This window comes from Megalopta genalis, chromosome 17, assembly GCF_051020955.1.
Source record: "Megalopta genalis isolate 19385.01 chromosome 17, iyMegGena1_principal, whole genome shotgun sequence".
In the NCBI taxonomy this organism is placed as follows: Eukaryota; Metazoa; Arthropoda; class Insecta; order Hymenoptera; family Halictidae; genus Megalopta; species Megalopta genalis.
The window spans coordinates 5,928,312-5,950,733 of NC_135029.1; the positions used below are offsets into that span (position 1 = coordinate 5,928,312).

The 22,422-nt window shown below is 37.4% G+C and overlaps 1 long non-coding RNA gene across 2 annotated transcripts in view; it reads right to left on the reverse strand.

The window, feature by feature from the left end:
• Window positions 1-22,422, reverse strand: part of LOC143260707 (uncharacterized) — a 525,069-nt gene that overhangs the window by 156,227 nt on the left and 346,420 nt on the right. The window contains exons 3-4 of one of the 2 annotated variants that reach the window (XR_013034992.1): window positions 3,828-3,973; window positions 2,346-2,665 (exon numbers count right to left, since the gene is read on the reverse strand). This is a non-coding gene — a long non-coding RNA (uncharacterized LOC143260707). Of the gene's footprint in view, window positions 1-2,345; window positions 2,666-3,827; window positions 3,974-22,422 lie in introns of those variants that run through there. The other variant, XR_013034993.1, reaches the window with a different exon arrangement.

Below are 22,422 nucleotides of genomic sequence, written 5' to 3' on the forward strand. Positions count from 1 at the left end.
CTCGTTAATAGCTTTTACGTAACTTAAACATTAATACGAGCTTGGGAAAAAAAGTCACTTCGACGTAAAATTTGAGAGATAAATGGCGCTGGGAAAAAATGATTCGGCTGATTCGCTGATATACATCAGAGCGCTTAATTCTTTGTGGTAATTAATTGCCTCTTGGGGGTCGAAGCATTGTTTTTCCACTGTTGAATGAATAAGTGTTCTCGTTGCGGCTGAAGCTAAATTAATGAAACATTAACGAACCGTGCTAGATATGAAATATGCATGCCAGGAAAAAGGAAACGATAATTTCTGCTTTTCCTAATCAAGTGTCAGCCATTTCTCAGTGGCACGGTATTCTGTAAAGCAGATTTGTACGTTGACTGCATAATGATCGCTCGGTTTCTTATCTGCTGTTTAAATATGTATATTTGAGTTTCATAATGGAGCTTGTCCCTCTCATCTCTTCAAAGTTTTCCATTCGTATGCGACTTTTTACATCCCTTCTCTGTATTGGAAACAACGCTGGATGCAATATTATTCTTTACACTTTACTTATGAAAAGGGCATCTTCTTCGCAATTACAATGGTACGCATGCATTCAGCATGTTTTATCTCAGAATAGTAAAATATTCTGTAAAGACCTTATTATCTTAACATGTCTTATTTTCATATTGCATTGTTATTTATAAGTGATTTAATTCCTAGCTAAATACGAATATATATTGTTCATTCTTAAATAAAACTAGAAAAAATTCTATTCCTTGCTATCAATCTTTGCTAAATAAAATAAATGTAGGTATACAATGAATATAAATTTTCTTTTTCATGTGAGAAATTATAAGCAAGGTTCTAACTATCGTAATTATAAAAGGATTTATAGAGCAAGCGGATAGATTGAATTAACTTTTGTACAGTTTTAAATGAACATTATTCGTAGCACCATTTCAATGAAAAAAATTTAATATATAACAGAAGGACATACTGGGGGTGAGAAGATAAAAATAGTTCCTAAAGAGTTATTTTCGATCGATGAATAACATCACATACATATATACCAACGAGTGTAATCTCCCTATAGTATATTGTAACGAGTTCAATATGAGCTATTTCCATTCGATAGGTCTTATATTAGTGAGGTCTCAAGAGGTCAGCAGGGGTCAAGAACCCTTATTGACCACCCTGTTTCCGACCTGCTGTACCTACTGTATGAAAAAACAAACAGAGAACACGAAAATCAGAAACAACAAAACATCATTTTTCTAACACTGAATTGAAGATATTAATATACATTTTGTAAACAACATCTTGAAATTTCACTATCCAGGGAAAACAATATGATGCGATAGGATGCATTTCGGTAAAGAAGAGTGAGTAACACTTTAAGCATCCATGTACCTAATATTTAATTGATTTCTTTTGACAGAATAATGTCACTGTTAAGAGTAAATATGGAATTTCATGTTTGATCGAAAGGTTGGTTCGATAACGTATTAGTAAATATAATTAAATTTTATTCATTTGCGATGGGGATAAATAATATTTGACTGCATAACATTATTTGTAATTTTGTGCACTTTCTCTACTAGGATTTTTGGGACAAAAGCTGATAGTGGATAGGCTGGTTCGCGTTAACTGCACGGTCAAGGAGGGTTCAACAAGGTGGAGAGCCGAGATTGTCGTTGACCTGACCACTTGGGGCCTCACTAATTTACGACCTTCTATTGAATGGAAATACCCATTATTGCACCTTGTTGAACTCGTCCCGAAAGACGCTATCATATTATTTATATTGTGCCCCTGGAACGTATATCATTCCATCCAAGAAAATCTTGCAAGCAAACCAAAGATCTTTTATAGTTTCTAACACTTGCAAATGTTTCTTTCTAAGATCAAATTCGATGCATAAATATAATTACAATTTTTAAGTAATGAAAACCAGGCATGCATATAAAGTATTCCTAAGATATTTCTATTAAGAAAATTACCATTTCGCTTTCGTAAATGCAATTGACTTAATCACTGCACAAGAACAAGATAATTAATATATAATAATTACCAACAATGATAATTAGCAAGATTTTATTAAACGTTGTACGAAAAGCGCTGACATATTGTTTTCCACCTAAACTGATAAACGTTATCACTGCACGTTATCATACGATAATTTATGGGCAAGTTACGACCTATACATAAAACTTTCTTTATTAAAATTATCGGGGCTGGGGCACGCGATAAAATTGTATACCACGTACCATATAATAAGCGATAACGTCTTAATTGGAAGAAGTTCCCTTCTTTTATCCGGCCAATCCGTGTACGAGTGAATGGCGAGGTGTCGTGACGGAGTTAAGACCAAGTTAAACTAAAAACTAATGTTTATTGAACTGCAGCGTTAATATAATTACATAAAATTATAATAATCGGTACGAAGTAGTACAAATACAGAGAGAGAGAGAGAGAGAGATTCTATAGAAGAAAAAGAAGGTAGAATTCATTCAAAGTCTAAATTCTCTCAGATTTATTTACAAATCACCTTCGGTTTTATCAGAATTCATCACTTTCGAGTTTAATCGAAACGATAGTCATTGTTTCAATGTCTCGTTTGCTATCCGCAACCCGTGTCAGTGACACTAGCCACGTGACACTTTTCACTGTGCTCGCGAAAACAGCATGGTATCTGGAAAAGAAACATTTCAATATGAACCTTACCGTCTGTTAGATATGTATTAATAGTGTCGTCTGATCTTTCCGTCGTCGAATAAGATTCCTTCTGACAGAAGACAAGCTTGACATTGGTAACTTCTAACATCAAGTTTCGGGATTCGAGTTGTGGGAGAAACGGGGGTGCAGGTTGTCGGGGTTGCGGGTACAAGGAAGAGTCGATAGGGTGAGCACCAACACAGAGTGACCACTAAACACCTAACAACCAACAATAGCAGCCAACATCGAACATCGATAAACCAACGAAACTAAACCAACCACAAGTCACATTGTAACGGAACTCAGCGAACAGTGAAGACATAATCCAACGTATCCATAATATATTCTATATTACGATATATAATATACATACATCGGGACATACATATATTATACAGAAATATAAAATACACGATGCACACGCAACGTTGAATGACTTTTAAATACGTACGTGTGTGCGAAGAATGCCACTGCTGCCGGACGAAAATGCAAACGATCGCTCGCCGGACGAAACAATAGCGCTCGTGCGCGCGTGCGAGAGAGAAAGAGAGATGAAGAGAAAAGAGAGAGAGAGAAAGAGAGAGAGAGAGAGAGAGAGAGAGAGAGGAAAAAAGCGATTCACCGCGAAAAATTGAAATAACTCGTACGCGCAACAAAACGTTCTTTCCGACGAACAGTCTATTTCTCGACGCGCTAGATTAACGGACTTAATTAACTCGCGATTTCGTACGGGAACTGAAATTTGACGGCGCGGTTTAATTAAGGGGAACGAATACGCTAAGCGGGCTTGCTTTCGCGGTTGCACGTCGTTATCAGCTGACCCGCGGCGCGCTGCTAATTATAATCGAGACGCGGAGCACCCGAACAACGTAAAAATGCGACGCGTCGTTTTTATCGAGCGGCAGCAAGCTAATTTGAATGCTCAAACGCGAAACGTTCGCGCAGTGCACTCTTCGCTCTACGTGCGCTCAACAACAGGAAGGATCTGGTATCATCGCTGCGGGCCATCATACGAGTTTCTCATTAAAACATCGAGGAGCACTAACTGTGAGACACGATAAACGTAAAAGTGAAACATGTTAAAACTTAATAAGGATGACATATCTTCATAGACACCGAGTAGGGGTATGGTGACGTACCACATCGAGTACATTGAGAACGTGGTTCGCGCGGACGACTCTAGTAGTGGTAGTTGTTGTTACATTGTGTGTTGTGGTCGTGGCAAGAAGAAGAAGAGATGGAGGAGGTGTGCGGCGCCCCCGGCCAGCCGGTCGCCCGTCACACCCTGAAACAGAATAATATTGTCACTTCCTTGCCAGATAGACGACATCCCTATCGATTACCTTGACCCGCCATTATCTAAATTCATTTTGGGAACGTACAGGGTGTCGATCGAAAAGAAATGCAAGTCATTGTTACAGGCCTGCTCGAATAATGGCCCCGTCTCTATCGACTCTGTCGGGTGGACAGAGGGTAGTGACGACACTTCAGCGATTTTGATGATTTTGAAATATGTTGTCAGGCACGCTATTCCATGTAACTATTCTCTATACATGCTACGGCCACTTGACTTTACATTTTAACCGCAGTGTGAAAAGAACAGACGGACCGGCTACGGTTACGAGTTTGCTTCCACGAGTTCTCGCGAGAGGCGCTAGCAAAACATCGGTGCTTACCGATACATTACTTTTTCAATTATGCTAATGTTACTGCAGTCAATACCGTACACACGCATACACAATACTCCGTACGGGTCTAACGTTTTATTTTAATATCCATAAAAATCTGTTCTTTGGTTTATATGATTTTTAGATTTATTACTGTATATATCTGATGCTTCCATGAGTATCATGTGTAGACAAAAGTTGTTTAGAGTACAATGATACTGACAATGTATTTCAAACTCTTCAGAATCGATATGACATCGATGATGTAAATAATTACTGAACAGCGTTTCGTTCTATAGGCAAAAATAGAAAATTCGAATTTCGAAAGCTGAAAACTAAAAGATGTCTCAAAAATCATTGTGCATGCAGATAGGTAGTGATTTTTCATGTTCATTGAAAAACTAACATGCTTTCGTTGATGGCTTCGTTTTAAAGAAAAACTAGATTGAAAAGGTACTAAATCGAATCGGTAGATTCGCATATTTGGTCAACTTTTCAACTCATTCTCCTCGAAAAAAAGGCATCAAACAAAAAAATGTTATGTCTCATTTTAATTTATTTTTACATGTACTATAGTTTTTAACATTACCAGCAACTTTTACCGAATGCTGTTGTTATTGGCAGTTTGTTATTAAAATTGGAACACGTAATTTAATGCAAAAATCTGTGTTTTTTAAAAATGTTTCAATTTGATTTTTATTAATTAACTAATACACTTAACATTATCGTAGTTACAGGTAAAGCGCGGTGGAATAATCTCACTTACAATACTAGAAAAACAATAGCGTATTCGAGGGGGATAACTACAATACTGAAATGTTATGACATGCTCATAACTGTTTTCAGTTCGAATTAATTATTACCGTTAATTGATGTCGAGCAAACTCCATTAAAATTTAAACGAATCACTTGTTCGTGTAGGAATTGTTAATGATACGAAATGAGAGTATAATGAAATTCAAAATATTACCCATAATATTTGACAATATCTCTATAATTCACTGTGCTTGAAATTAACTACTCGAACGCGGGAACGTAAAATTTAGTTATCATTAAGCGTGGAGATATTAATCGCCGCAGCCTATTTTGAACATTAAAGTTAAGACTTCACAATGTCATCAATTAAATTATTGAATTGCATTGAATTTCTATTAAAAATCGTGATTGACAATACAAATATTAAATGACATATAAATCAATAAAAATTTGCACCACCAAACGGTGAACTATCCTGACAAAAATACAACTGAGTATACTCAGGATCATTTATAATTTTATTTAACAATTTTGCTCAAGATATTTTTTAAGGTACTCCTCCTAGACATGTTAGTTATTCTATAAAACTTAACGAAACATGTGAAAATTTAAATTCAATGTTAGAAACTAGATTATCAAATAACTATTGTTACGGCGACTTGTCCAAATCAAGTCGCTGTAACGTGAAACTGCCCTGTTGTGAACAACTCCTTAATAAATAATAGAAGATAGGGGTTGACACGGAAGAGTGTTACCAACGGATAATCGAGGAGTCGAGATCGGACTGTCGAACGAGCAACATTTCAAATTGAAAGATCTGAAATATAATTGTATCGAGTTGTGTTATAGTTTAAATATTGTAAATAAAATGCCGCGACGCGAGAGAAACGGAGTGATTCGCAACATTGAGGGCTTTATACTCGAATGCGAAGGACCAAATAGACCCGAGCCCCGTCTGCCGAGTGTCAAATAACTATGTTGAAACTTCGAGTCCAAATGGTTCAACCCCTAATGGTTAACAAAAAAACAAAACTCTTAAAGTTTTATGTGTGTAGAATGTTATGTTAAAACGATATTTTTTACAATCATTTAAAGTTAACGGTTAACGGTTTAAGGGGTTGAAACAGCTACAATTATTAAAATGTTCGAAAACCCGTACGCAAGATTTTAGATAATAGTTTCTAGTTTATGAATCGACCACATTCTATTTAATTCAGACGTCCTCGGTACTTGCCAACTGTGACGGCTAGCAATAAACGTTTTCCGAGAAGGGGTTTCGGAAACAACGAAGAACTTCGCCATTTTGCACACTTCTTAGTTTCAAAAAATTGAGAAACAAAGCTGAAGCCTACATTATGTATTCTCTTAGAAAGGCTCAATCTTTTATTTAATAATTGCCTGGAAAAAAATTCTCGAACTTCATCTATTTCTTAACGCCTCGGCGTGGTGTCTCCGCTTAAACGAATTTTTCCTACAAACATCAAATGCACCGCGCGTTCCGTCCCCTCCAACATATTAATTAAAAAGCCTCTCCTCTCGTCGCGCACGACGCGTCCGTCACTCCGTTCGGCAGCGAGCAAAAAAGCAGAAGAAGAAGAAGGGAGGGGTGGAAAAAGATTACAGTTTGCCCAGCAAGCGTGTAAAGTATCGAGTGATGAATCGCCGACACGCAAAAAACACTATCGACTGTCTATCATGCTCGAACATTCGATTTCCGAAGGTTCATCGGATCCTTCAAATACAAGTTGATTTCAACGGTGGCCCGATACTTCTGCCGGGCCGGCTCGCTCTCTCGTTTGCTCTCTCGTTCGCCCACTCGCCCGCTCGTCCGCTCGCTCGCTCGCCCGCTGGTCCGTTCGCCCGCTCGCAGAAAGTATTGGCGCGAAGTCGCGCTCGACGGAGGGTCAAAGCCGAAAAAAGAGGTAAAGCTTTATATCGAGGAAAAGGGGATTTCGGATTTGCTGGACCATGTCCACCCATTGCATCGTTTACGTCCAATACAAACGAATGGGAGAATGAACGGACCAGGAAGAAAGACAGATAGAGGGTGGCAAAGGGGTGGTGACTATGGAAGGAGGGGGGTTGGAAAGCAAGAGAGCGATGACGGTGGAAAGAGCTCGGGGAAAGGGCGACCGGGGGTACAGGGGGTCGGAGGTAGAACGTGGGCGGCTGGCAGAAACGAAGGGGGAAGGGGGTCAGGGCCTGAGAAACGGGAGCAGCGACCGGGATTTTAACGTCGAGCACACTCGTTTCGAGTCGATAGGTCCACTTCGACTGGCTTGGGAAGCAGTCGACATGGTCCAGCAACTTCCTCTCCCACCTCAGCCCCTCGCCCTTCCCCCCCCTACTTCCTGCCCTTATATCCTTCGGTCCGAGACATCATCCCCGTATTCGAAAACAGAGCGGAAGCGACGCAAGTTTTCCGAGGGTGGCACACTCGCGGCTAATAAGAACCGCTCCCGCTCTTTAAGTGCTTCGAAAGTTGACACACCTATCTGGAAGCCGTCGGTCGAGCGAGAGAGAGCCAGGTTTTGTTTCCCGTATTCCTTCTCGATACCTGGAGATAATGCGAGGTAAACCGTTCCGTGCAAATCCCCGTTGTTTTAACATCGTAAAATTTCAACTTCCTATGTATTTTACTGCGATAATACGGCGACCATTGATTGGTTAAAGAATGTTACACAGACAAATAAAACAAGCCACATAAATCCGCGATTCGACTTCTTACGCAACGACGTAGAAGAGGCAAAACCTGTAATCCGGTATACAGACCGTGGACATTAAATCAAATCGAACTGGTAGATATTTCTAGCATAGATCACAGAGTTGCGTCACACTTGGAAGAAAATTGTAGGCTGCGTGTAATTAAAGGTTGAAGCATAATATTGTCACGTCCCGTTAAATCCGGTGAAGACGTGTGAAATCATAGAAAAAATGGTAATGACCTGGAATCCGTCCATGCGTGATAATATATGGACATATATTGATATATATATATATGACGTGAGCTGAGGCTCGCACTCTTTGAATGTCACATAATTTCACGTGATATGACATTAGTGTGTTTCTTGAGGCGAGCACCGTCTGGTCTTTATTCAAATCCATAGAATTTATGTTCATCAAATTTATGCTCATGTTCCGAGAGCGTTCTAGTATTAATATTGAATAAAATAACTTCACATACAGAAGTTCGTGTCTCCAAGCTCGCCGTCGTGCACCCGGGAAACCACTTGTCGCAAACGTGCACGATAATTGACAATTCGAAACGCTGAAGCTCGCGTATTAGTATTATTTCATTAGGCAAGCAACTAGAAACTAGTCCGGACGTGGACTATGTAGTCACCGTGAAAGAGTGGCCCGTGAGAAGCCCGCCATGTGCAGTGTTCTGGTAAGTGGAAAACGCGAGGTTTACTTAGCCCTGGAGGCTTCAGATCGAAAACAAAATATACGATCGACTGGCTTCCACAAAAGTGTTGCAATCAGCACGAGTGGCTCAAAGGGTTGTGTCTGCGTTGTTGGAAAAACGGTGGTGATTCTGAGGAGTTCAATAACCGATGAAAATTGGGGTATAAGTTCTTTGTTCGTCATTCGATCGTCTCTTCTTCATTTTAGTATTTAACAGAACTAGTGTGTTTATGTCACACGCACTTATGAAAATGATTATGTGTATTATTCCCTGTTGGGATAAGAATGGTCCACTTTAAAACACTACTGACGGGGAATTTGGACATAATACACTCCAGCTGTGACAAGGAACAAAAGAAATTGACACATCTTTTATCTCGGTTTTACATCGTAATAACTAAACCGAGGCTTCTATGTATTTGTTACAGAAACGATGCTGTAAATCATATAGAAAATATTATCTTTTCTCGACTTACTGAAATTATACAAAATAGAAATGCATCGTCTATGTTAATTGCAATAATACCTAGCCATGAAAAAATAAAAGAATTTATAACAAATGCAATAGTGTGTTAAATGGGTTAAAGTCTGTTTCATAATTCTCTCGAGGTGTTTCAAGAAACCATTCAAAAACTTGTTCCACTTCGCGCAGCAAGTTAAGAAAGAACAATTTTCTATGTCCACTGTAAGAAATGAAGTAAAAATGTATCTTTCCTTTCAATAATTTCAGAAAGTTAAAAACATTGTGATAATATTCTTAAATTCGTGCGATGTCTCTCTGATTTTCTATTTCACTGTTGCACATTGTAGTTACAGTGGCCGAAATTAGATTTTTCAATTTGAGAACGAATGGTAATTGCTAAATGCGAGTCCTACGAGTGCAGTTAACGGAGAAGCAATTTTCGGTTGAGTTCTTCGACAGTGCTTTTGGCTTAATGAGCCGTATAGGGTCCTGCATTAGCGCGTTGCAGTGTTGCTCGTTAAAGCACTTAGGCGAAAGTCAAGTTTGCATTAAAATAATACAATTTACAGGCTAGAGAACGGTCGAGCATCGTTGCCTGGAAAATTATTTATTTCAAAAGCGCTCGCTAGCGATTGAAAAATCTGAATATCCCTCGAGATGGATACGGACCATGGGGAACGCGCGGGAGCGCGCGTTGTATCGTTGCGTGGAAAAATGAGGGAATGAAATTTTCGAAATTCAGATTATGTGCGGGCGGATCGTTGTTAAGCGAGACGGAATGGAAAAAATGATGCACCGAATGTAACCGAATCTGTACATTTGAAACTTCCGGCGGGGAATCAATATCGCGGGCGTAGAAATTGGGGGAACGCATCGCGAGTACAGTTACAAACAATTCGGCGGAATAATTAAATACGCGAGACGAATACTTTCGGGCAAAACAAATCACTGAAAAATCCAATGGAGAATAAATGCATTTAGTATCGGCGAGGTGGGAATGGGAATGGATCGTCCCGATTGATGAAGCACTTTTTGTTCCGCTGCATAGGCAGACGCGGTGAAATTTTATTTAATGGTTCTCATGCGTTGAAACCGGTCCTTTTTCAAACAATGGTCTTGATGTAATCGAGGAAAATCCTCCAACCGCGGCCGTGCTTCGGGTAGTATTAAAATCATTATTTCCGTCTCTTGGCATTCATACGGAAATAAATAGGGTGTGTGCTAGGGGGGAGAGGAGAGACGGAGTGGGGGGCATAGGGGGCATATTACTTTCGAGAGACGCGGAAAATGGACTCGCGTATACACCAAGCAACGTTGCGAAGGTATGGAAACGAATAGGCGGAAATATTACGTTCAAAGTGAGAGAAGGCTCGAACAAAAGGACGGAGGCAGAGAGAGAGACTGCCGGAAACGGGCTCGAGCAAGACGAAAATCGTGACGTTACAAACTTCGCATGTAGGTTGGATCCGTTCACTCGATAATTATCGGAGCCGTTTCTCCCCTCTTCGACGTTTTGTCGCCGGATAAAGTTAACCTTCGGATTTTCAGTTCTAGAGAAACGCCCGGATGTAAATGAACCGATAATCTATGCGCGTATCTGCGTTGCGGTAGAATATATCCGGCGCGTATTTTGTGAAACAAAGATTTCGGTAGAGATACTAATTATAATGCGATTTGCAATACTTCCCAGGATTCCGAAACATACTCAATAGAAAAAGTCTGCGTACATCTTTTGAGCGGAATAAATTTTTTAAATTGGATCAAATGATATTTTTTGTGATTTTAGAAGGACTGGTTTGCTAGGTAATACATAAAAATAATTTTGCAAAAGTCACAGCTGGTTACAATGACAAAACAAAATAAAAAAAGTTACGTTTTTAACATCTCTATATATATACTCGTAACGAAGCTTTAAATGTTGCGGTTCGTAGATCTCGGTAATTAATGTGTATACTGAAAATTTCATCGAAATTGATTAACATTGTGATGAGCTCCAAACAATTACAAACCGTGAAAATCACAGTTTTTCACAATTTTCGGCCAGTAATTGTAGAAAATCTAGACATTTTAACATTTTTCAATGCCTGTAGCTTGAATGAACATGAACCGATTTCGACGAAACATTCAGTATGACCTATAAAACACAATCATGAATACTTCGTTACAGCCTCAGCTGGAAACAAAATAAGAAACATCATTTCTTTATTGTTTTTCTTGTTTCAAACATTTGCAATATCTGTAAAAATGTTGTAACACGTGAAAAAACGATAAACTAGTTCTTTTGACATCTCAAAAAAATTCAACTATCTTTGACCAATTCTAAAAGAGTTATTCAGTTTTAACGAGTGTACGCAGACTTTTTCTACTGTCAATGCGTGTATATTATTCATATAGTATGGAAAAAGTGGTGTTCACTGGATAACTGAAAATTGTAAATTGCAATTTTACGTGGACTTAGCTTATTCCATATTTATCAATAAGTTATGACTGCTCGGTATATCCGTATAACGCAATTGAGAATAATGCAAATTATGAACTAGCTAGCGAGTGCATTTCAGACATTTGACATTTCGAGGTCGACTTAAGGAGTGCTATACTTTCAATTTGGCTGAAAGATCCTTTGCGTTCCACTAGAAGTAAACGTAACTTGATATCCTATAATTATTTATACATTATGTTTCCTGCTTAATGGATTCTCTTGTAACTTGATACACGCTTGCGAAATAACTCCATAATGTGGCAGATGCTCTCCTGGATACAATCAATAAGTGCTTAAAAATTCAATCTCCAAAAATAGACTTCCTTGTTACTTTAGAATAATATCTCACTGACAGTGATGTCATTATTCGGGTTAAATTAATTACTGAATTTTATTCACTCTAGGAGACTGTTATCGGTACATTTTAGGCAGATGCAGAATCTTGACTGTCACATTTAATTGTTTCCCAGGACTGTTTTATTCATCTGTTGGCCATTTATATAATAATATATGCAATTTCTACTGATTTTTATGTCATTTTTAAATAGTGTGACAGTGCTTGGAATTCGAGGTGAAATTGCGATTGATTGTAAAGATTTTACTTGTTGGAAGACTGTTTACCTGTTAATAGACTTTTTTATGTTTGAGTTGTGTCTAAAGGTAGTTCAACGATTTTCTTTTAAATACTAATTGTGAAAAATTTGTTACATTATTCGATCTAATTAATCGGTTACGGTGAAAATATTATTGTTTTGAATAATATTCAAAAAATTTCTCAACTTTTGACCATCGATTTTAACGGAACTGTTAGAAGACAGTTCTCGCAAATGATTACCATTCTGCAGATCTACATTAATTTACATGTAAATGTCTAAAATACATAAAAATGTGATGCGTTCTTATTTTATTTAGATCACAACTTTTTAACGAAAGAATATTTTCCTTTACTTTATCATAGTTCCCATAAAACTCTACGCTCGAAGAACCATATTCACCTAATTTATTGCCCCAATCGTTTCGGTTACATAAAATTCCCAAAATTTATTTCATCACATTGCAAAAGCGAATCAAACAGAAGTTTTCTAAGTCGCGAGCATTGTAGATTTAATGTTTCGTTTCGAAAAATTCGTGTAACCGAGCATCGCGTTGAATTTCCGCGAAGCTGCCGCAGCAATTAAACATATTCAATGAAGTAACGATTGACAAGAGACGTATTCTGTCATCGACAGGAATCGCGCGGCCGGGCGAATTTCAGTGACAGAGTGTCCTGGTGAAATTAATCACGTCGCATCGTTTCCAGGATCGATGGCCGCGCCCAGAACTCAAAAACCAGCGGCGCGAATTATTCAAGGCCCGCGCGGCCTGATTTCGATTTTGTTATAGCCCCGGCCCCAGGGTCACTCGAAATAAATACTGCTTAATTCATCATTCCCCCGGTATGCTATCCGTGTCATAGTACCCGCTTGTCCTCGTCGCAAATAGAACCCCGGGGAATTACGCCACGAAGATCTGCGAGATGGGTTGAGTTGACGTGGTAATACTGGTTATCATCGCGCTGATTGCACCCATACCTCTCTCCGTCGCCACCGCCGCCGCGCCGCTACAACCATCGACTATCTTCCACTGGAACCTGCACCTGACCTGCTGTATTTCCATTCGGGCTATTCATTACATCTATCCTGCAGCGATCGTTCCTTTCACGATATATTGATGTACGAAAATTGGCAGACGGCACGGTAGCTCGCCGATCCCACCCGTGTGGATAGCTACCCTAAACTTCCTTCCCGTTATGTTTATTTTCCATTAAATTCTCCTCCGGCGTACGCCGAAGGTATGACGCACACTAGACGGTGGGTTATTTAAAAGTATGTTTGTTGATCTTGGGGAACTCGAAGTTGGCGGATCGTTGATTCATACGAATTTTACGGTGACTAATTTTTCATACGGTTACTCACAAAATTGAGCGTACACCATTTAAAACGCAATAACTGTTTTAAAACTGGACTAAGCGACTTGACTTCTTTTTTTAAATGATAACGGGACCAGTCTACTAGACGATGACCAAAATGCTTTTTTTAAATTTTGCTATTATTCGGAATGACAAAGAAAAAAGATAAAGAAACTTTCGCTCTGTTTAACTTTTTTATCCGAGCCTATAACAGAAATTTAAAAAATGCCTCTCGTAGCTCTCGGCAACTAATATGCATGCTGAATATTTGATCATTTACAATAAAGTTTGAATGAACATAGTTCACTTAAACATTTTTAACGAATTTAATTTATTTACAAAACATTTTTATCGAATTCAGATGCTTTAGTAAATCTTCTGAACGAATTTAAATCATTTATGCATTTTATAAATAACTAGGTTTCCATTCAAAGAAGAAATTTGACAATTAATTTCTGTTTTCGAAACATTGTTTTAGAGAAATATTTTTAGGGAAATAACAATCGATTACAATTTCGGTGCTGAATACGCAGTAAATCCAGCATAATTGGCGAGTAATAATGCTTCTCAGGACTGGATTCGTGTGCGTCATGTATTCTAGAAATACGTGATACCATTTATAGTCCCACGTACGTGGAACAAAGTGCCGTACGTTACACGATGTAATAGATATGCCGTTCCTACGCAATCTTAAATTCATTAAAATGATATTAAACGGCGGTGTAAAGTAGCGGAAATTATGACACGTGGGAGAATTGTGTATCACATTGTGTAGGAAATCTGCAATTCAATTGGTATTAATTGTCGTTGAATCAGATTGTACTATACGCCGTCATGGCGCAGATCTAGGGCCAGACAGTTTGATAACTAGAAACAGTTGAATCACATTTTCAACGGAAGAAACCTTTCTTCTGCAAGTAGTTCGCAATTATGACTGAACACGATATCGAGCACTTAAAATTGAAATGAGAAACAGAATATCATTTCTGTGTCATAAACAAATTTTCAGATTTTGTGAATGGTCACAGTGTATTCGACTTACTCAACTATCTACAGGGTAATGTTAGAAATAAATTCAATCGTTGGCCTCATTGTTTAACGAGATAAAAATAACACGACAATAAAGCACAAAATAACGTCACGTTTATAAGCCAGCTTTAGGTACAAACAGCGCTGAGGTAACAATGTTATGCATTCAATGACTGCAGAAAATTATGCCTCTTAGGAAACTAGATGAACACACGTATGTATCACTCTGGAATCTACGACTTTCACTGCAGACGCATAATCTCAAATATAAATCAGTCTCACGATTGACTCTACCAATAACGTTCCGTAACATTTGACATTATAGAACTCCTATGGTTATATAGAATGCTTGTCTGCAACATGCAATCGAATTAAAATTCAGTGAATTCTACTGAAATGTAAGACACAAATCTGCCAAGGAAAGATTTGTATACCTACTACAGGTATAGTTAGGTGCACGTAGCAGAGTTGTGCATGTCAGAATAAGACTTTATTCAAATAAAAATTCATTTAAACAAGAAGTATATTTTGTTATTTTATTTATTTATACAGGAATTAATTCGGAGGATAATCGATTTATCTATTGATTAATTTTTTCCTCGTTAAATTTTATAATTATTTTTTTATCGACTGCTGCGTCGGAAAGTCTGTTACTTTTTATGCACAGCTAAATAATCTTCCTCCGGATGCAGAGGAAGTCATCGTACATTCCAGGATTCAGATTTACAACACATATGTGTATGTATGAAAAGTTACTTGTAAATGAACCGTCAACAATTATTCGCATTATTGTTCGAATCATTTTATAATCTCTGTTCAAATAATTTATTCCAATAGAAAATGAAAAATTATTCGAATAAATAGATAGAATAATTTGTTACGAATACTGAATAATTGTTATTCGAATAAAATATTCGAATAATTATTTACATAGTACATTATTAGTATATAAATAGTATATCGTAATCTTCTATTGTGTACATCATCAAATCATGTGCTAATAACTTCTCAAAGAAATAAAGATCAACTTCGATTAATAAAAATATACATTTTTGTGAAGAAAGCCCGTCGTTCGAGTGTGAATCCTTTGCGCTCGAAGCCATTTTAACCGTAAATCTAAAATAATTCTTCTGATTTATAGTATCTCCATTTTATATGACAATGTGCATTTTGTGCATACGAAATCGGGTCTCGCGATCGCTCGTATAACAGTTAAACTTTTAACAATTTTTGAAATCTAAACTTTGATAATATGAAAATGATTTTAGGACGTGAACTAACAATTTTTTACTGGTGCCTCAGAGTCACCACTCGAGTGCAAAGGGTTAATTATCCGAAGAATGTCGCGTTTCGCATAGAATGCTGGCTCACATAAACACAATACTTACGCAGCCCTAATTCTGGCAATGAACAAGCTCCCTTGCAACGTCGTGTACAAGCGTACACGTCAGAATTAATAGGTCATACCTAAAAGCGAGCGACGCGCAGGTAGAACGGGGCCGACGCACCGTTGAACAAAAGTGAAAACAACAACAGGTATCATCGGATTGCGTAACGTTGTCGTAGGATGAGCAGTAAGGGGCGCGTGGGTGTGCGTTAATGCGGCAATGTCGAGCGCAGGGGTGCGATTACCAAAGTGGGATGCGTATCATTGACTGGCTGGTCGGTGTGTCGGTGCGAGCGAAGTTCGCGAAAAAAAAGGAGAGGACAGGGAAGCAGGCCGGGCAACAAAAAGTTGCAACTGCAGCGTTATTTGCGCTCGTAAACATGACTCGGCACGCTGGCACATCCAGGCTCGCTCGCTCGCTCGCTCGCTCGCTCGCTTTGCACGCTGCAAAGGTAACGAATGGGAGAAGTCGAAACGGCCACACCTTCCTCCGAAATGCACTCTGAAACCTCGGCTCGTTCTCACTGTCAGCCTCTGTCTCTGTCTCTGTTCGTCCTGCCCTTCGCAGCACGCCGTTCCACGCTTATGTAGCTACGTACGTACGTGTTTACGCTGTGAACGCGCCCCGCCAAGCGGAACTAACGATAACGAACGGTTACGAATGTAAGGGACCGGTTCGCAAAGCAAACGACATTTCAACCGGGCGTTACGCGTCGCTCGTGCAAGAAAAGAGAAAAGGAGATGGATTGACGTGGCGGCGCAGAAACAGATGGATGGAACGCCAGATAGACAAACATCGCGGACCCGGAGCTGCCGAGGCGCGAATGTGGGTGGAGTTCCTACGGAGTTACGCACAGGAAGTAAACAACCGGTGCCGCCGGAAATACTCTTACGCGGCTTAAACGCGTTTACGGTCAATGTCCCTATTCGCTGACTAGGGTAGATGTGTCAGAGATTGTGCCTTTAGGGGAAATTTTCAACTGAAAATCAAATACTAGTAATTTTCCAAATAAATTTTTGAAGAAATATATCTCTATAGTATTTTCTTCGCGTAGAATCAAATTATGTACAAATTAATCTTCCAACTTTCATTTTTAGGCAACGAAAAAATTTGTTTGTGAAAAAATTATCGGATTGCAAAATCCGTACAGAATTTTCTTCAATATCACGTACACAAAATCATGATACAAATTTCAGATTGAAAACTTCATTTTTGTTGGAGTTATTTTGATTTTAGCATAGATGGTGTTAGTAATTAAATTCGTCTTGATATGCACTACAATGCTGTTTCATAAACAGTAAGTGTTAATACGCAGGAAGTGGCGATGATCATCAAAACTCGGAAAAAAATAATCTTGAAAGAAAAAAACCCATCGCTCTTAATGATCGAAACAAACAAATTTGTTACGATACATTTTTTTCATATAAACAAAATTAACGAAGGTATTTGAATGTGCAGGATAAAAGAGACACTCTATATATTTACACACGATGTGTGTTAGATGTGGAAAAACTATAAAAACTGATAAAAAAAAACTAAAACTAACTACTTAAACTAACTAACTATGTATAAAACTGATTTCAGTTTGTGATGGATCTTTCAGTGACCGAGGTGCACTCCGTTAATTTCCATAATTTAGAAAATGTTCAATCATAAAAATGGGTGGACCGAAGAAAAATAATGAAATAAATTGCAGCAAACAAGGGAAACGATGTCAATATTATCGGGGGAAACAATATACCGCAACGGATAGCAATAATAATTTCGTTCCACAAAATTCTGATGATATACAAGACCTAGCCACAGTGCAGTTAATTGCTGCTAAAATCAAAATAACTCGAACAAAAAATGAAGTTTTCAAGCTGTAATTTTTACCATGATTTGTGTACGTGATATCGAGGAAAATTGTGTATGGATTTTGCAATCCGATGGTTTTTTCTGTTACTCAAAAATGGAAGTTGGAAAATTAATTTGTACACAATTCGATTCTGCGTAAAAAATATTGTAGAAATGCATTTCCACAAAATTTTATTTTAAAAAATTACTAGTATTTGATTTTCAATTGAATGCCCCCATCTCACTTAAACGAACCTTTCACAAGTTTTACTAAATAGCGCAGTCTTCTTTGAATTATTTTGTATTTCTCTTAGCATCTGAATTGTAGTTTAAAGTTTTCCTAGTCATTAGACATTTTTCCAAGTAAAAATTTTAGTTTCTAAGTTAATGAATTATGGGTTAAGAGCTTATGAGTTAGTTACTGTGCCTTGAGCATGCAGACATAATGAGTACACTAATTACTATATAGACTGTAGACTATACCGAATATTGTGCTCCAAATGATGTGGTCCAGATATTGTAACGATTTTGGTATGATGTATCATGCGTATGTACGTAATACACAAGATATGTTAAAATAATAGCAGGAACTGAATCAGCAAATTTGTTTAAAATTTATAATTTCGTTATTTTCACTTTTACAAAGTTTGTAAGGAACAAAATTGCAGAAGTTTGTCCAGTAACGGGATACAATAATAGAAGCAAGCTAAAAATTTGTTTCAGTTACTGAACTCATATAAAATAAAACAATATATAAAATAATATGCTTGAAATATGATTTTCTTCATAACCTACGTGGAATGCCTTATTTTTTTTTTACTTTCACGTTCATGTATCCAGTGTTTTTTAAGGTGAACTAGGTACAGTAAAATCACGCCAAATCATGAGTCTCTCTCAACTTCAAGTGCTGCTTTTCACATTTTAGGAGTGCAAGTAATGTTTGCAGTTATAATTAAACTGCGGATCTTTTTGCAAAATAAAAGTGTTTTAACTCAATTGTAAGAATCAGAAATTAAACACAAACGTATTTCCTCTATTGATAATATTAATAAATTGAAGAGACGAGAACAATGTTTCTAAATTGTTCCAATATGTTTATACTTTAGCATTTTATCAGTCACTTTTATCATAAATACATAAAATTTAGAGTCTAATCATAGTACATAAAATAAAAGATACATTTTACTAGAAATAAAATTAATACTTTCAATCTTTGAAAGCTAAATATTGTTAGGTTTAAAAATAATTCGTGAGCACAATAGTTGGAGGGTCCATAGTGACCGACACATCAACCCTATGCGGCTCCTGTTACCGCACGGATCACTGCTCACGCTGGCGAAAAACTGGATAAATCGACAAGGTTGAAGTATTTTCACTTTCGATTCACTTGCCGGATTCAGTAACCCGTGCAATTAACGCAATCACGTCGATTCACTTTTTCGTTATTCTGAGAATATACTAAATAGTTTTCTCCTTTCCAATAATTCATATGCTTCCTATTGTGACATTTCTTTGTCTACTTAATTTGTAACGAAGCGTAGGAAAACTATCATACGATACGACTGTATTTGGATTTATTAATCGATTTTTAAATAGAACGTGTCTGTAGAATGTTCAGTGTCGCGTAACTTGATAAGATTAAAAGTTGAACTAATTTTTTACTTTATTCATCATAAAATGTATTGTTATCGGGACCGTAAAAGCGTATAATATAATAAATGTTGTAAAAAATCGAAACAAATGCTGCTCGAAATCTAAATAAATGCATTCTTTTGTCGCTTTTCGTACTCCGTGAGTCATTAACGTTCCAAACGTTTTTAATTATTGTTCAGAGTGAACAGGATACAATTTTACAAACTGTTTTGCACGAAACATGAGCAGCTGTCGACCGCCTCTTTTTTAATTACAGAAGGCAAGAGAGCATGTTAACTGGTGTGTTGACAAATCTTTTTAAGTTTTAAGCCAACAAATGTTACCTTTGAGTTTTCATGTAGGATATGAGCACGTGAGCTCGTTATTTTTTAGAGACAATTTCTATGAAAAGTTGTAACATTTGCTTGAAAATTTAATCTTAATTTCAGTACAATTACAGTGAAAAATGAAATTCTCTTGTAATTACATTTGGTGTCAAGTATATGTATATTCTAATCTGTTGCAACTGCATTTACAGGCATGCACTTTGGGCTTATTAGCTTTGTAATGGGAAGATGGTTTTCCTTGACGATATTACATAAAACTGAAAGCGGTAGCTTCTTTTATGACAAAGGAACGACGTCAGTTTTATTAAATTTTGAAGTGACATCCTGGAAGATTTAACAAGTAATTTGAAGCTCGAGGTCTTTATTCTAAATGTATTACAAAGTAGCTCTCATCCTCGAATATATTACCAAACGAGTCAAAATGACTACTTTCTGATTTCTTCTTTTGAAATTTTTAGTATTATGATATTGTTTCCATAAGGAATTTTATTCTAATCATCCACTCCAACCATTGCTACAATACGTTATACATTATTTGTCATTAAAGCTTCGCTGGTTCTAATGTCAAAATTACTTTTATACTTACTAGAAAATAAGAGAAACGGCACAACTAAACGTTATTAGATTACAGTTATTTAAATTAAATAAATATTAATTCTATTCCAGATATTGCATAACTTGTTCTGTGTAATTCTCAAATCTGAGATCAATATCTACTATCGTTTCGGAGAAAACAGCTTTAAAATTTTATTTAGCATATTTTGCACAACTTCTGTGCATGTGCAATAAGCAAATTACAGTTGAAGTTTAGTGAAGTTATTTTGTTTCGACAAGATCTTTAAATGAACGAAATAGTTCTCTAATCAGTTCTAGATCATACAAATTAATCTATGTGAATACATACTTGCAGAAATATACACAGACCACAGATTACTACTTGCGAGCACGAATTTCTTCAAAGGGCTAGAAGTCGGTTTCGTGATGTGAAGTTAAAGTGGAAGTCACACAAGGAATTGTAAGTAGGAAGTAATTTATCGTTCTCCTTCATTATCCAATTTGCTATACCGCATTTTTTCAATTAACTTGGGGAACTGACGTTCATTGTCTTTGACGTATCATAAAGTGGATTAACCGATTCTAGAAAAACTGTTCCGTGAAAAGTGCTTAACACTAAATCTGCCGTGCTGGTTAAAATGATTGGTGAAAACTTTTTATTTTAAAATTGTTGAAAAACTGATTAAATAAATTACTCCATTCGTGACTATGTTATAATACGAATAAATTACTTCATTCAAGTCCGCATTATAACAAAAACAACAAAATGTCTAAATAAATTAATTCTCGTAATTTTCGTAAAAAAAAGCAACATATATCAAGTATCTAAACGATATAAATGCCAAACCTCTGACATCTGAATTCTCTATTATCCAAACACTTTCCCAAACACACGTAATATTATCCAATATACTATTTATCTATATATATAATAAAATATATAGATATATAAAATATACTATCTCTATATATAATATACTATCTAATATACTACTATATAATATAATATATTATCCGAACAGGCATCGATAATCATCAAAACCCTGTTGCAAATACAATTGCAGTAGTTCACCAAATTAGCAGAGTCACTTGCATAATACATTCAAGCTTAAACTCTTGCGCGTGCAACTAAAATTTCCACAATATTTGAGGCTTAGTAATTTAAAATATATCATACAAATTTTCTTTTCAAACGATAATCGAAGTAACATAGAATGGAAATCCGGAACGATTTTACGATATTTCGCCAAGAATTATTTGAAATTACTAAAGGAAAAATAAAAACGGGTACCAGGTGTATATGGTTGTTCACACAAGAGTTAAATAAGCTATACCAAATACAGTAGAGACTCTCTTATCCGAAGGTTTATATTCGAATATCCCGATACCAAAACATGCTATTATTTCAAAATTTGATTCATGATCTCTACTACAATGATTAAATGATACCAGTTTGGATACCAGAATATTATAAAAATAAATATTCGAATAAATTAGCCTCTAATGTACTTGCAATTTTCCCACCGAATATGAATGTTCAGAAGTTGCAAGTTCACATAATCCGTTACACGAACTAAGCGATGTGTGTCAAACAGCAATTCTTACAAGATGACAAACGGCGTAACGATTCAAATGAGAAGTCGTATACTCGTTTTACGGCGGGCGCGACTGTGTAACATAATTACGTTACCTTGGTGAGCGGTTACGGCAGCGTTCCAATGCACCTAGCAATCTAGTAACAACAGTTCGTTTCCTGGTCAATCGGGCCGACACGGCTAGCAGCGAGTGGGCCTTAGACCTGTATCTATAGTCGGAGTAGAGGAGAAATCTGTGGCCGGTGACGAGATTGCTGGAAACGTTCTTTCACGATGTCGGACAGGCTGCTGTGATTCTGTCTGCGCTGGAGAGGGGAGCACCTGTAAACTTCTTGGCGAACTAATGGCGGAGCAGAGATCAGGGGTGTAGCAGTTAGTTTATGGGTAGCAGGGATCCGGCGGTCTGGCTCCGAGTGGTGACCAGAACGCGGCCTCGGATTATCATCCACTTGGATCGCAACTAGCGACAGCTACAACGGCAATACGGCAACAGCAGTGCGGCCGATGTTCGCGTTCTCGTGGCCGTTAGCGCCGACGTTCTGCCAGGCAGACGGTACTTGGTGGTCCAGGTTCCGAGCAGCGGGTGCAGCTGCATTGAGCCGCGGCAGGATAGTAAATTACACGTTGACTAGAG